This window comes from Balaenoptera physalus (assembly GCF_965194825.1).
Source record: "Balaenoptera physalus genome assembly, chromosome: 11".
Taxonomy (NCBI): Eukaryota; Metazoa; Chordata; class Mammalia; order Artiodactyla; family Balaenopteridae; genus Balaenoptera; species Balaenoptera physalus.
Genome location: NC_138896.1, coordinates 91826736 through 91839334, shown reverse-complemented (window position 1 = coordinate 91839334; position 12599 = coordinate 91826736). Strand labels below are relative to the sequence as shown.

General features: G+C 45.7%; 1 protein-coding gene across 8 annotated transcripts in view; it reads left to right on the top strand.

Annotated features, from left to right (window-relative positions):
- Positions 1-203: 203 nt before the first annotated feature.
- FOXP1 (forkhead box P1) overlaps positions 204-12599 on the top strand; it is a 590027-nt gene continuing 577631 nt past the window's right edge. For 5 of the 8 annotated variants that reach the window (XM_082412251.1, XM_082412249.1, XM_082412250.1 and 2 more), the window contains exons 1-2: positions 205-7613; positions 9516-9660. The gene's annotated coding sequence lies outside the window, so the exon portion shown is untranslated. Of the gene's footprint in view, positions 7614-9515; positions 9661-12599 lie in introns of all 8 variants that reach the window. The other 3 variants (XM_082412243.1, XM_082412253.1, XM_082412254.1) reach the window with 1 other exon arrangement.

The window sequence follows — 12599 nt, the reverse complement described above, 5'->3', positions numbered from 1 at the left end:
GTAGATGTATATATATCTACACACATATATATGTGAATATATATATATACACACACACGTGTATGTGTGTAAATGTGTGTATATATATGTCAGGATGGACTCATGCATATTTATATACATGAGTTATGACCCAATACTATTGTTATTTCTTTGGGTTATCATCCAATACTATTGTTCTTTGGGTTATAATCCAATACTATTGTTATTTCTTTTCTTGCTCACCATGTCTCAACTTTGGGCATTGGGGAGCTCTTTCGGATTGGCTCCTGTGCCTTTTCAGTGAGTCTCTTTCCACCCCACCCCATCTGGTTTTTTTTTAAGCGCTTCTTATAGCAATTTCTGGCACAAGATGCTCCAGGCTTATCTTGTATTCTCCCTCCCCACCCCTAGAATTAACTAGTTCTGCAGAGATTTCTGATTTGTTTTATTGGAGAAAGGTATTTAGAAACCAAGATCTGAGTACTAGGTGTGCTCATTGCTACTGGGGTATCATTACTTCTAGCCTTTCTCAATGGACAGAGCTGGGAAATAGATGTATGTATACTAACTCAGGCATACAAACATATGGATTTATTTCTGTATTTATCTGTAAATATATGTGTTTATATTTTTATAATAATAAATTTATATTTTTGTATAAATATATCCTCCATTATTATTGCTCTCCCTCTGCTGTCATGAAGAAAGCCAGGGCAGAAAGTTCAACTGGGGGTGTCTTGTCTCTTCTGCATCCACCCTCTCCTACTCTTTCTGCTCCCATCAGCCCAGAGCCACATACATTAGAGCCCCTGTCTGTATAGAAACCTTCAACTCCAATCCATTAGCACAGGATTCATACTAACCTTGCAGATATCAGATTTTAAATCTTTTAAAGGTTTTTTAGTTTTAACAGTGGCTCATGAACATCCTGGGGGGGAAAAAAGGAAGCTTTGCTTGATAGCTATTTTATAGATACTACTAAAAAACAAACAAACAAACAAATCCCAAGTTTAGCATAGCAGAAATGTCAGCATATCCCCATGTTTAGTATCCTGCAGTCCCTTCAAAAAATCTTCTCTAATTTGGAACTCACAGCCGCCCTGTTCCTGAAGGTGGGTAGACCTGCCTCATTTCCCTTCTCATACAAACACAGTTTGTCTCCAGCCCTACAGAACAATGCCTATTGTAACACTGAGCTGGCACTTGTGGATTCTAAATATAAGCCAAGACACTTCTCAGAGATTATAATCAGAACTTTGCTTTACATGTGAAATCTTATTTTGAATTCAGGTACACAATTACTCAGAGACTTAATTATACTGCCTTAGGATAGTATAAAAACAATAGTTTAAATTATTTTTGGGGGAAGAGGGTTACAAAAGTAACTTGTTTTGTTAGGAAGGTGAGGTGACTGTAGTCTTTGAGAACTTCACAGATACAGCTTAACCATCATCTGTGAGGTTTGCCTATGGTTCCTTCATGTTTATTCATGAAGCAACCATACTTGGACGAGGTCCCCCTTCCTCTCATTATACTTAATGTAAATCTAGTGGTGCTTGGATGTAGTTTTAAAAACTGTAGAGAACTGGAAAGAGAATCCAACCAGGATGGCTCATGGGCCATTCGAGGAGTGGCCCCCTCAGTGGTTTGGGAGACATTCTGGGTTTTGAACAGCAACACTTATAATTATGGAGGTGTCATCCTTTGCATAAAAAAGAAAACAAAACCAAGAAAGCAAAGCCCTTCTACTAACAAGGTGTAGTCATAGCATGTGTTCAGCCTTCCCAAAACCTGTCTTGGCATTTGTTTCTGGCCTGGTGGGGAATATCTTCCATGTTTCTCTGAGCACTGATAAAACAATACAAAGGTAAACAATTGGAGGGCAATTAACAGTCTCTTTGGGGTAACAGAAGAGAGAAGTCACCCTGCTATTAATGTCAAAGGAATTAATCATGGTTTACACAGGTGATTTAGTGGCTTAACTTTGCAAGTGGTTGAAACACAAGAACCCAACAAAGTTTATAAAAGATGCCAGCTTGGAGAACCAGGTGTGGAGGACAGCTTACAGGACTATCTGTCAGGTAGTTGAAGGCATTAAAGGTTATTGAGATGGTGCCTGTTGAATAAGAGGCCACGCGCACTTCAGATCTGTGTATCTCAAATTTGAGTGTGTGTGAGACACAGCTTGGAAGTTTTGTGAAAATGCGGATGTTGGTTCAGGAGGTCTAGGGAGTGGGCTTTGATTCTGCCTTTTAAACACACTGTCAGGTGTGGTGCCCATGCTGCAGGCCAGCACATCTCATGTGGCATAGCAAGGCTGTAGGTTGTTCTTGTACCTGTGGCAGGTAGTATCGAGCTGCTCATACTCCCTTTAAGTACCTCCAAATTATCAACATGTTGCACTCTGAATGTTCAGGGGTTTAGGGACCGGAATAGCTTGCTGGAGTGAAGGTACTTGGCCAAATACTTTATTGTGCATTGTGCATATCAACAACCTCTTTCACAGGCACCAATTTAGAAAAACATAAAAACATTTGCAGGCCATGTTTATTTACATTTATAGAACTGTGCCCTTAAAAGAAAACAGGAAATGCCATCCCTGTAACTAAGGCCCCCCCCTCTGTGGTTAAAACCTCAGAAAGTGCATTATTGTCTCTAGTTTTAATGCTGAGCCTCTGAACAAGTTTTGGCGTTGGGGAAAACCCTTTGAAAGCTGGGATCTTTTACCATTCCCTGACTAGCTTTTCAAGCCTCTCAGTTATCAAATGTGGTTTGTCTCAGAGTGCTTGATAATATTGTATACAGTTGTCCCTCAGTATACGAGGGGATTGGTTCCAGGACCTCCCTCAGATACCAAAATTTGCGGATGCTCAAGTCCCTTAGAGTACATCCCGTGTATCTGCTGGTTCGGCATCTGCGGATTCAAGCCACCAAATAGCCTAAAGAGTGGGTTGAATCCATGGATGCAGAACCAGTGGTTACCGAGCGTGACCATACTTTACTACAACAGGGGAGCCTGTGTTGTTTTCTGGTGTGGGCATATCGTCACATCACAACACAGAGGACACACTTCTCTTGCCACTTACTGTGAAACACGTGCTTTTCATTAGCCATTTTTCTCTTCTAGGAAGGAAACTTAGGAGTAGAAGCTTTCATTTAGAGAATTCTGACCACTTTTACTAACCTCTCCCTTCCCCCCACTCCCCTCTTCTCCTCCCCTTCTCTCCTGCTAACCCTTTCCTCCTTTCTTCACTGTCTTTATCCGCACCTGGATGTCTGCCACACCTGGGGGAGAGGAGAGGGTGAGTAGGGGGTGGACCTTGATCTTTACCCTCTGTGGCCTCAGCTTCTCTCCTGTCTATAAAGGGATATGTGGCTTGGCTGTTTCTGAGAAACTAGGCAGGCCGAATCATTTCTGAGGAGGGGTGGCACATCACTTTGGTGAAGTGGAGAGTGTGAGATGGAAATACATAATGGTGCTGAGTCAGGACACCTGAATTCTAATCCTTGTCTAGCCACTAACTAATTATTTGGCCTTGGAGGGCAATTTAACCTCCCTTGGCCTCAGCTTGCTAATCTGTAATTTGATATACATACTTGGTTTTGCCTGTTTCTCAGAGTGTAGGAGTCTTGCCACTGGGATGGCATTAGATAACATTGAATTACATATTGAGAACTAGACCCCCTTTGCAATCACTTTCTATCCTTCTGGTTGTTCAAACAACAACAACAAAAACAACACAGAGAAAACAATTTTCTGTTGACATTCATGTCATTAACACTCTTCAGGACTTGCCCCTCTTCCTTTTTAAAAAAGTTTTTAATTTTTAATTTTAGTTTTTCAGCCACTCTTTCTTTCTAACAAAGAGAAATCAGTAACTTTGTTTTTACTGTGATTGTTTTTAATTTATGGAAGGTGATATGATTTCCCATTTAATGTAGTAACAGAAAAATAAAAGTAGGTGCTTTACAGGAAAATATTTAGTACAATTAGCATAATAACTGTACTTCAATGAGTGCAATATATTAATTTTTCAAGAACTACTATGTTACGTAGATATGGTGAAAATTAGGAAGATGGTAAGTGTAGTTAAAGAAACACTGAATTAGGCGATTTTAAAGTTTCTGTTTAAACTTATAAGAGATTCAGGTATCTCATTAAGTGGCAGGTATCCACTCCACTTTCTGTCCCCCCAAAATGTGCATATGTTCATTGACACAGTATTTGCAGAACAAAGTTGGTGTTACATATAATTAATAGTATGTGACAGGGCACTCAAATGTTCTGATACCTTCGGGGAAATTTTGGCCGCAATTAACTATAGTTTGCTAATTTTGAATTTACAGTTTTTTCCTATTAAACTATAACGAAATGGGGGCAAGCACCTTTGCCTTGGTGTAATTAAAAATGAAATGATGTCAGGAGCATGTGTTTAAAAAAGGGACTTCTATTTGTTTTACCACCAAAAGGTGGCGTCCTACCCCCATGCCCTTTATTTAAAAACCCTTCTTGCTTTAATTTAACAAAAAGAAACTTCCAGTTGATTACTGATAAAGAAATGAAAATGTGCTCCCTATGAATGTAACATGACAGTGTTGAAAATGAACTATATGTTAAACTGCAGTTAAGTTTCCCTCTAATGTAAACCAAGTGGACATGGAATTCTTTAATAAGGCGGCACATTAGACAGTATTATATACAAAATTGGGTACAATATATCATGGGATTTACAACCAGGATTTCCTTTTGTCTGCAAAACTTGTTGCCAATCTGATTTTGGTCCCCCCGCTTTCAAGTGAATGTAGAATTTAAGGCAGTTAAAATGCAGAATAAGATCAGTGGCAATCTAAAGATCTTTTTAGTATGGCAATACTAATAATTTTTTTAAAACTCACTGTTCGATCTGAAAAGCCAGATCAAAGCATGAATTGTTCTTTACAGACGATGCATAAATTTGTCACGTTGAAATAAATTGCTATTCCCCTGAGTTATAATTCTGCAACCCGACATATACCATAACATGTTATATCGGGCTTAAAACACTGTAGAAATGAAAAACAACAACCCCCCCCCACCCCGGCACCCCATAGACTGGCTACTTTGTAGATTTCCATTTAATTCCATGTGAATTCAGCATATGGAATTGCCAGCGATGTTAAAGGGTCATTGGGAGTATTAACTGAGTTGCCATAAAGCTTCTACATCATTGTCTAGTTCATGGTAAGCATTCAATAAATATTAGATGTTATTACTGACAGCTGTAGACAGTGAGCTTCTCAAGGGCAGGAATTTTATTTCTTTCTGCATCCCTCAGTGCCTACTGTATGGTCTAGAACATAGTAGGTGTGTCATGTCTTAATTAACATGTTGAATCAAAGACAACACAACCCTAGCCTCTAGGAAGCTAGGAAGTGCTACAGGAAGTAAAACGCGTTTTCTATATGTGGATTCTAGTCTAAAAGATCTGTTGGATGGTTTTGCCTGGATAGCCTGGAATCTTACACAGTGTGCATTTACATGAATTCTACTATGTTGTAATTACCTTAGCGCAGTCTCCCTGTCTCTGGCTTTATTCAGTAGCATGAGTGAATTTTTTTTTTTTACTTGCAAAACAGAATTTTAAAGTGATGATCTTATGCTATTATTGAAATTGAGATTTAGAATTCTTCTGTAAATGAATGTTTAAAAATATTTGTATAAAGACATTATCCAAAAGAATTTATAATAACTTTTTCAGGATATTGATTATCTACAACTGCACTGGTCTCAAGACCAAGGGGACAGTACTAGTGTCCCCCTTCCATTGCCACCCCCTTCCGTTGTCTCCCTCTCCCCAAGTACTCTGTAGGAATCCACAGGAGTGGCTTTCAGTATATTCTCATAAAGAGTTGCCCCGGTACACCACCTAGCCAGTAACTGGAAATGCTGGGAGGTTGGGGTGATGGGTCTGAAAAAAATTATTTCTGTTAACAACAACAAGCCCTAGAGCCCTATATCTTTCTAAGTCACACCTTGGAAACAGAAAGGCTTCTTCCTCCTCTATTTGTGTTGATAATAGCGAAAGAAATGCTTGTGTCTCTTGTTTTATACATGTATATGTATATTCCAAAACATTTCATTCAGGCTCCTAATTCACTCCTTCAAATTTCTAAATTCCACCGAACTTCAAAGCAGCAAAAAGAAAAAAAAAAAAGTCACCTTTTCAAAGAATTGGACAAAGCTTTTTGCATGTGACTGATCTCTGGGAGAGCAGGTAATTTGTGTTAAACAACTGATTGACATGCTAGCCCCCTGGGCGTTTTCCTAAGAGAAACCATGGCAAGAACACAGCTCCCGACGCAGCCACTTTCGCCTAAAGTGGATCTAACTACACATTCCTGCAGTGACTCTGACAAGGAAGTGGGGGGAAGCGTCCCACATTACACTCTCCTGATTCAGAAATACAGGGGGAAAAAAAAACCCCTCACTGGCGGGTTTCTATTTCTTGCAAACAGGGGTTTGTCCTTCTGTTGAACTTTCACCTCCCGAACTCGCCTTCTTTCATTGGACAAAGTGCAGAAAGAAAGAGGAGAGACCGAGGGAGGACGGGAGAGAAGGAGAAAGGGGGTTGAAAACACCACCCCACCTCCCCCTCCTTCAACTGTCACTGATGGCAAAACACTTTCACTTTTAACTGGAGGAAACTCACATGCTTGTCTTTCCTCTCCCCTTCCTTCTGTATTTTTAGCTCAGAAACCAAGCAAATAGCCATCGCATTCCCATCTTCGTCCCTAGTTGTTAACACTCTCCCTCTCGTTTTTTTCCGGTGTCTGAATGGGCGCCCCTTTCCCCATCTTCTGAGGAATCCCCCTCCCCCATGCCCCTCATTTTCCAGGTCTTTCTTGCCTGATCCCTCTTTTGCCAGAGACTGCTCTGGCGTTGCCTTCCTCTCCCTGGTCTGCGGGGCTCTGCCTCCCTCTCCTCGTCCCCATCTAGCCTGGACACCCCTCACTCCCACCTCCCTGTTCCCCTTGCCCCCAATCCCCGCCCCACCCCCTTGGCAACTGCGATTTTTTTTCTTTTCTTTTTTTTTTTTTTTTTTGCTGCGAGCCTTGTTGTTTACCCAGCAGGTGGATGTGACGTCAGGGACGCACAACAGCAAAAAATAACAACATCTCCCTCCGCGACGTGTTGGCCTCTCGCGCGCCTTATTTATTTATTTGTTCCGGGAGGCCGGGGGAGGGGGTGGGTGCCAGCGCCCGAGTGGCTCGGGGAAGGGGGGCGAGCCGGCTCGCGCTCCGGGGGTGGCTTGGGGGTGCGTAAGATGGAGAAGGGGCCCCGGCCGCAGCCCAGGGGGCGGGCGGGGGAGCGCCCCCGGCCCGACGTCGTCCGCGCCTCTGCCGCCGCCGCCGCCGCCGGCGCTGGCTGGGCTCCGGAAAGCTAGTCCGGAGCGGAGGAATCTATTGTTATTTATTGTGTGGCGGTTGCATGCTGTACTCGCGGCGGCCCGGCCCTCGCCCGGGAGTGCGTGTGTGTGCGCGCGTGTGTGCGCGAGTGAGTGTGTGCGCGGGGGTGCGCGCGCGGGCGGGAGTGGGCGCGCGCGGGGAAAGGCCCGAAAACACCTTAGTTTGCACCGAGAGACCATTTGCAGCGGGTGAGTTTGTATTTTTCCATTTCTGCTCCACTTTTTCCCAAGCCGCCTCCTGCCTTGTTTCCGACCACTTTAAACAACAACAACAACAACAAAAAAAAAAAAAAAAAAAAGAAAAGAAAAAGAAAGAAAAAAGGAAAAAAAAAAAACTTCTTTCCATCTCCCGGCTCCACGTGCATCTCCCCCAGCCCTCCCCAGAGGCAGCCTCTCTCTCCCCCGGGTCGGGGCCCGGGCTCCCGGGTGGCTGGGGGCTGCGAGCTGGCGCGGGAGGCGGTAGAGGGGACTCCGGCGGCGCCCGCACTCTTGGGTGCATTTCCATAAGTCAAATGGCGGGGGGAGGGCTGCGGCGGCAGCGGCGAGGAGGCGATCTCTCCTTCACCTCGGCCCCTTCACGCGTCGCTCTGCGCTCTCCACGGTTGCAGCGGGGAGAGGACTCGAGAATCCCAGGCCGCCTGGCGCAACTTTCGGTGTCCGGCGTCGGGGTGCCTGCCCAGGAGCCGGGCGGGCGCGGGGCCCGGGGTCGGGTCCGCGGCGGGAGGGGGCGCGCGCCGGGTGCCTCTGGAGCCCGAAGTTTGGACTTGGAGCAAACTTTTTCCCTTCGCTCTCCACGAGTGTTTGACCCCTCGGAGCCCCGGGCTGCTCCGCGGGCCTCAGCGGAATGACTGGGAACGTCTGCGCCCTAGGCCCCGCGGCTGGGGACGTCTCCGGTGCCACGCACGCCGTGCCCCGGACTCGGCGGCGGGAGCACTCCTCTGCCGCACCCCGGAGCCCAGAAAACTCATACACACACCCGCGCACCTCCAGCTAGACACGTCCCCCCTCGCGCGCTCGGCCCGGCGAACCCAGCCTCCCCGCGAGGGATCCGAGGCCGCCGTGGCCAGCTCGGCGTGTGGGAGTGGGAGCAGGGTGCGCTGCGGGGAGTCGCGGCGCCCGGATTCCTCTCCGCTGCACCACACGCACTTTCTGGGTGTACGTCCCTCTTAAGCCTGGGGAACGGGGGATTTCCCAAGTCCCGATCTGTCCTGAGACGTGCGCGAGTCGCCGAGACCCTTCGGCCCTGTCCCGGCGGCCGATGGCTCTCCGTTCCTCTGCTGTGCGCCGCCTTCCTCCCGGGCTCCCCGCGCTCCATTCCTGCCCCGCAGAGAGGATTCAGCTGAGCCAGCCAGCGAGCCGGGCGGGTGTGCGCTTCGGGTGGGGACCGCGGTGGCGGCGCCGGGAGCCGGAGGAGTTTGCCAGTTGCCGCGGGGTCGCGGTCATTTGCTGCCTCCGCCTCCCCTCGCCTCCGCCTCCTGCCCCCCTCCTCCCCAGATACGGCCGCGCTCGGAAACTTTGATTCCTTCTTCTTTTTGGCCCTCGGCTAGTCCCCCTCCCCACCTGTTGTGAGCTCCGCCTCGGTCCCCGGAGACTGGCGGTGACACACGCGGGCGCCGGGGAGCTTCGCGCCCAGAAACAAAGTCTCAGGCCCCCCCTCCCAAGTGTTTGCTTCGAAATCGCTGCCTGCAACCCGCCCCCCCCCCCACCCCCGATTGCGGCGCAGCTCCCGCCCCCTGTGAGAATAAGGACTAAATAAACAGTTGTAACTCCAAACCTTGCGCCTGCGATCGTATCCCTATTCCACCCCCTCCCCCTTTCCTCCCCCCTCCTTTTTTGTTGTTGCAACTTTGTAAGATCCCGGGGAAGGTGCTGAGACTTCGGCTCGGGCCGATTTCCCGGTCTCGGGATCCTTGCAGGGAATCCCTGGGCCACATCCTCTCTTCCCTCCACGCGCGTTCGCGGGTCCTTCGAGCCCGCCGCCCTCTCGGTCTTGGCCCCCCAGGCTACTCATTTATCCCGCCCTACTCAGTTCCCCGCAACCTGCACCGGGAAGATTTGCTGAGGGTCGCCCCGGTTTCTTGTCGACCGCAGAACCCGAAAGTTTGCAAGAAGAAGATAGCGCGCGGCGAGCAAGCGGGCAAGGGGCAGCGGCTGCGGCGCCGGGGACCATGGTGCTGCCGGCGCCTCCTCCGCGGGCGTGAAGGCGGCACTCCCACTCCCTCCCCGGACTCCGCGGGTAAGTCGAGGCGGCCGCGGGCGGGGGCGTGAGGGCCGGGGATACCCTAGAGCTTCGGGCTGTACCCGGGGGCTCTCTGCGCCCAAAGCCCCAGCATGGGCGGTGCGAGCGCAGCGATCTGGCGCCGGAGCCAGGAAATGTGCCCATCCTCAAGCCGGTAGGTGCTTTGAAATACTGGACTTTCTCCTTTTTTCCTTTTTTCTTTCCGAAATCCGAAAATCTGGAGATCAAAGTTTAGCATGGAGTGTAAAGTGCTCTGATAAAATATGATGACATCCCTCGCTCCCCTTCTCACCCCACTCCCCCCCCCCCTTTTAACTGTTAATTATTTCCAAGTCATTGTGTCCAAATACCCTTGCCGGGCTGATTACAAAGTGTATTGATTTAGTCTGGGCTCATCCTACACGTTCGTCTTAATTCCTTTTCCTTTTGCTAGACCAGAAAACCCGAAATGAAACTTATTTTCTTCCTCTGAGCCCCGCCCCCCTCCCCCCAGCCCTCATCTGTGAGGCATGGGCAGAATAATGGAATTAATGTAAACATTTCATTTGGTTGCATTTGAGCTTTTCCAGCCCATTTATGAGGGGCTGGTGTTGCTCTCATGTCCGGTCACAGGTATTTTCCAAGTTCGGGTTTCCCTTTTTGTTTCTGCTCCTTAGACAGGAAGGTTGGAGGGCCATTCTGTATTCCCCCTGAAAGGAGTCTACACATTGAAACCGTCTACACTTTACCTTTGGTTGTCCGTAGGCTTCAGGATTTAGGGCTGGCACAGTAGCTGAGTTGAGAAAACCTGAGGGATAGTTAAGAGATTTTTCTCCTGCTGAAAATACATTGAAGAATATTTCCAAATTTTTACCTTTCATCTCCCTTCCCCTCGTTTTTTCCACAGTGAGAATCAATTTAGGGGGAGATGTCTTAACTAGAATTTGAAGAGAAATGGTAAGAGTTCAGGTGTTTCTTACCAAGGGTTATCCTGTATAATTGAGACACAGGAGTTCCTATGATTTTTGGTTCCAGAGAGAAATGTATTGAATCTTTTTGAGAATTCCACTAGAGTTTTGATTCTCAAAGTGAAAATGCCCATCTCTTTAAGGCCAGGAAAAGAAAATTGGGCTCACAGTTTCAGAGATCAGGAATGAGTCTTTTCCATCTCTGACTTGCCTGCTTGAAAGGTCTCATAATTAAAGAGTATTAAAAATATTAAAAGGAACTCAACTAGTTACCATTCAAAAGGTGTTCGCTAAAATCTCACTGCAAAGGGGGGAAAAAAGGCTTAACATCTTGTCACTGGCTGCATCCCACTTCACCCCCCTTAGTCTTTGGATTAGTCATTGTATGAGAGGGAGAAAAAAAATCAGTTTTTTTTTTTTTTTTTGGAAAAGTAAAGTAAACAGCCTCCAACTGCTGAACCTTGACAACCCAAATTAAGGAAGCAGGAGAGATCAAACAGAACTGCTGCTGGGTTGTTGTCAGGAGCTCTACACGGAGAACCCTGGACGATTCGATCAAGCAGCAAAGCTATATATTCACTAATGCAGAAATGGACCATTGCAAATGCTGATCTTTGTTGTGCAAGCAGAGGCTTGCTTGGAAGGAAATATTCAGCCCCTCTCCAGGCAGCATTTGAGTTCCTTATAGATGCTGAGTAGCTAAACAAGTTATTTTTATAATGCATTTTTATTCATGAAGAGAATGTACCCAAAAGGGCATTAAAAGGATAGTAAGACTTCTAGAGGTTGTCTTGCTACCCAGAACTGTGCAGTGGAATTCTTTTTTACCAACATTAGACTCCTACACTAGAGTTAGATAACGTTTTCTCACATCAAGTTTAGAAGATCTGCCTTGTCAGGGAAGCCAAGGTTTTGTATGTGAGGGTTTAAATCTGATGTGAAGCTCAAAAAAAAAAAAAAAATCAAAAAAAAAAAAATCTCTGGTGATGAAGTTTTGTGTCAGCCCACTCTTGGAATTTAAAAAGGCGAGAGGGAGCATTCTCCAGATTAGACATAACCTCTTTTTTTAGATTGACATTCAGCATGACCACGTTGCTACTTTTATTCAAGTTCTCTGTAACTTGTCCTTGCTTGTTGTCTAGGAAAATTTAACTGCTTTACATTTTTAAAGGGAGTAGTAACAGTAATTACTTTAGCATTTTGTTTTCACAGGTTTATCAAAGTATAATGAAAGAAACATCAACTTTTCAAATTAACTGCCTCAAATTAAGGGGGTTGTATTGCTGGAGACCTGTGAAAGATTGTGTTTATATTTAAATGCTGGAGTATAAACTGTGTAACACTTTTTTTTAAGCTATAAACTATCCCCAAATTAAATGTCATTTCAAATTAAGTAGAACAAAGTAGGAAAAAGGACAACTAAACACACAGAGAAGAAAATAATTGTCATTGAAGGATTGCATTTGTAACGAACAAATGTCAATCACATAGTAAGCACTTTGTGTTTTTTTAAGTCAGTTTCATAACCAGAGTGCCCAACATGTTTCAAAGTCTGTAGCTTTTATTGGATATACCTTTTATTGTATCATTAAACAATGTGAGTTAAACATACACATGGATGCTATTAGGCAATTTTCTGCAATATGTAATGTTTTTTAAAAAGCTGTAAATACTTTCTAGTTAAATCATTTGTACCAACAATAACAAAAGTTAACTGGGTTAATGTTGAGCCTGGGCATGGTTTTCTGTTACTAAGTTTTTCCTTGCTTCCTTGCTTCTCTTAAGACTCTAGCCCCGGCCTTTGCATTCGGAGGCTGTACTGAAGGATATATGTCTGTTCTCAGCAGTTGTTTAAATTAACAGAAGAATTGTGATATTTCCTCAACAAATGTATTTATACCCCGCACGTCCAGTGCCAACATAAAGGAAGAGAAGGGAGAATAGAGCCGATGTGACAACTTATTTTGAACCCAGCTTCCTCTTTGCAGC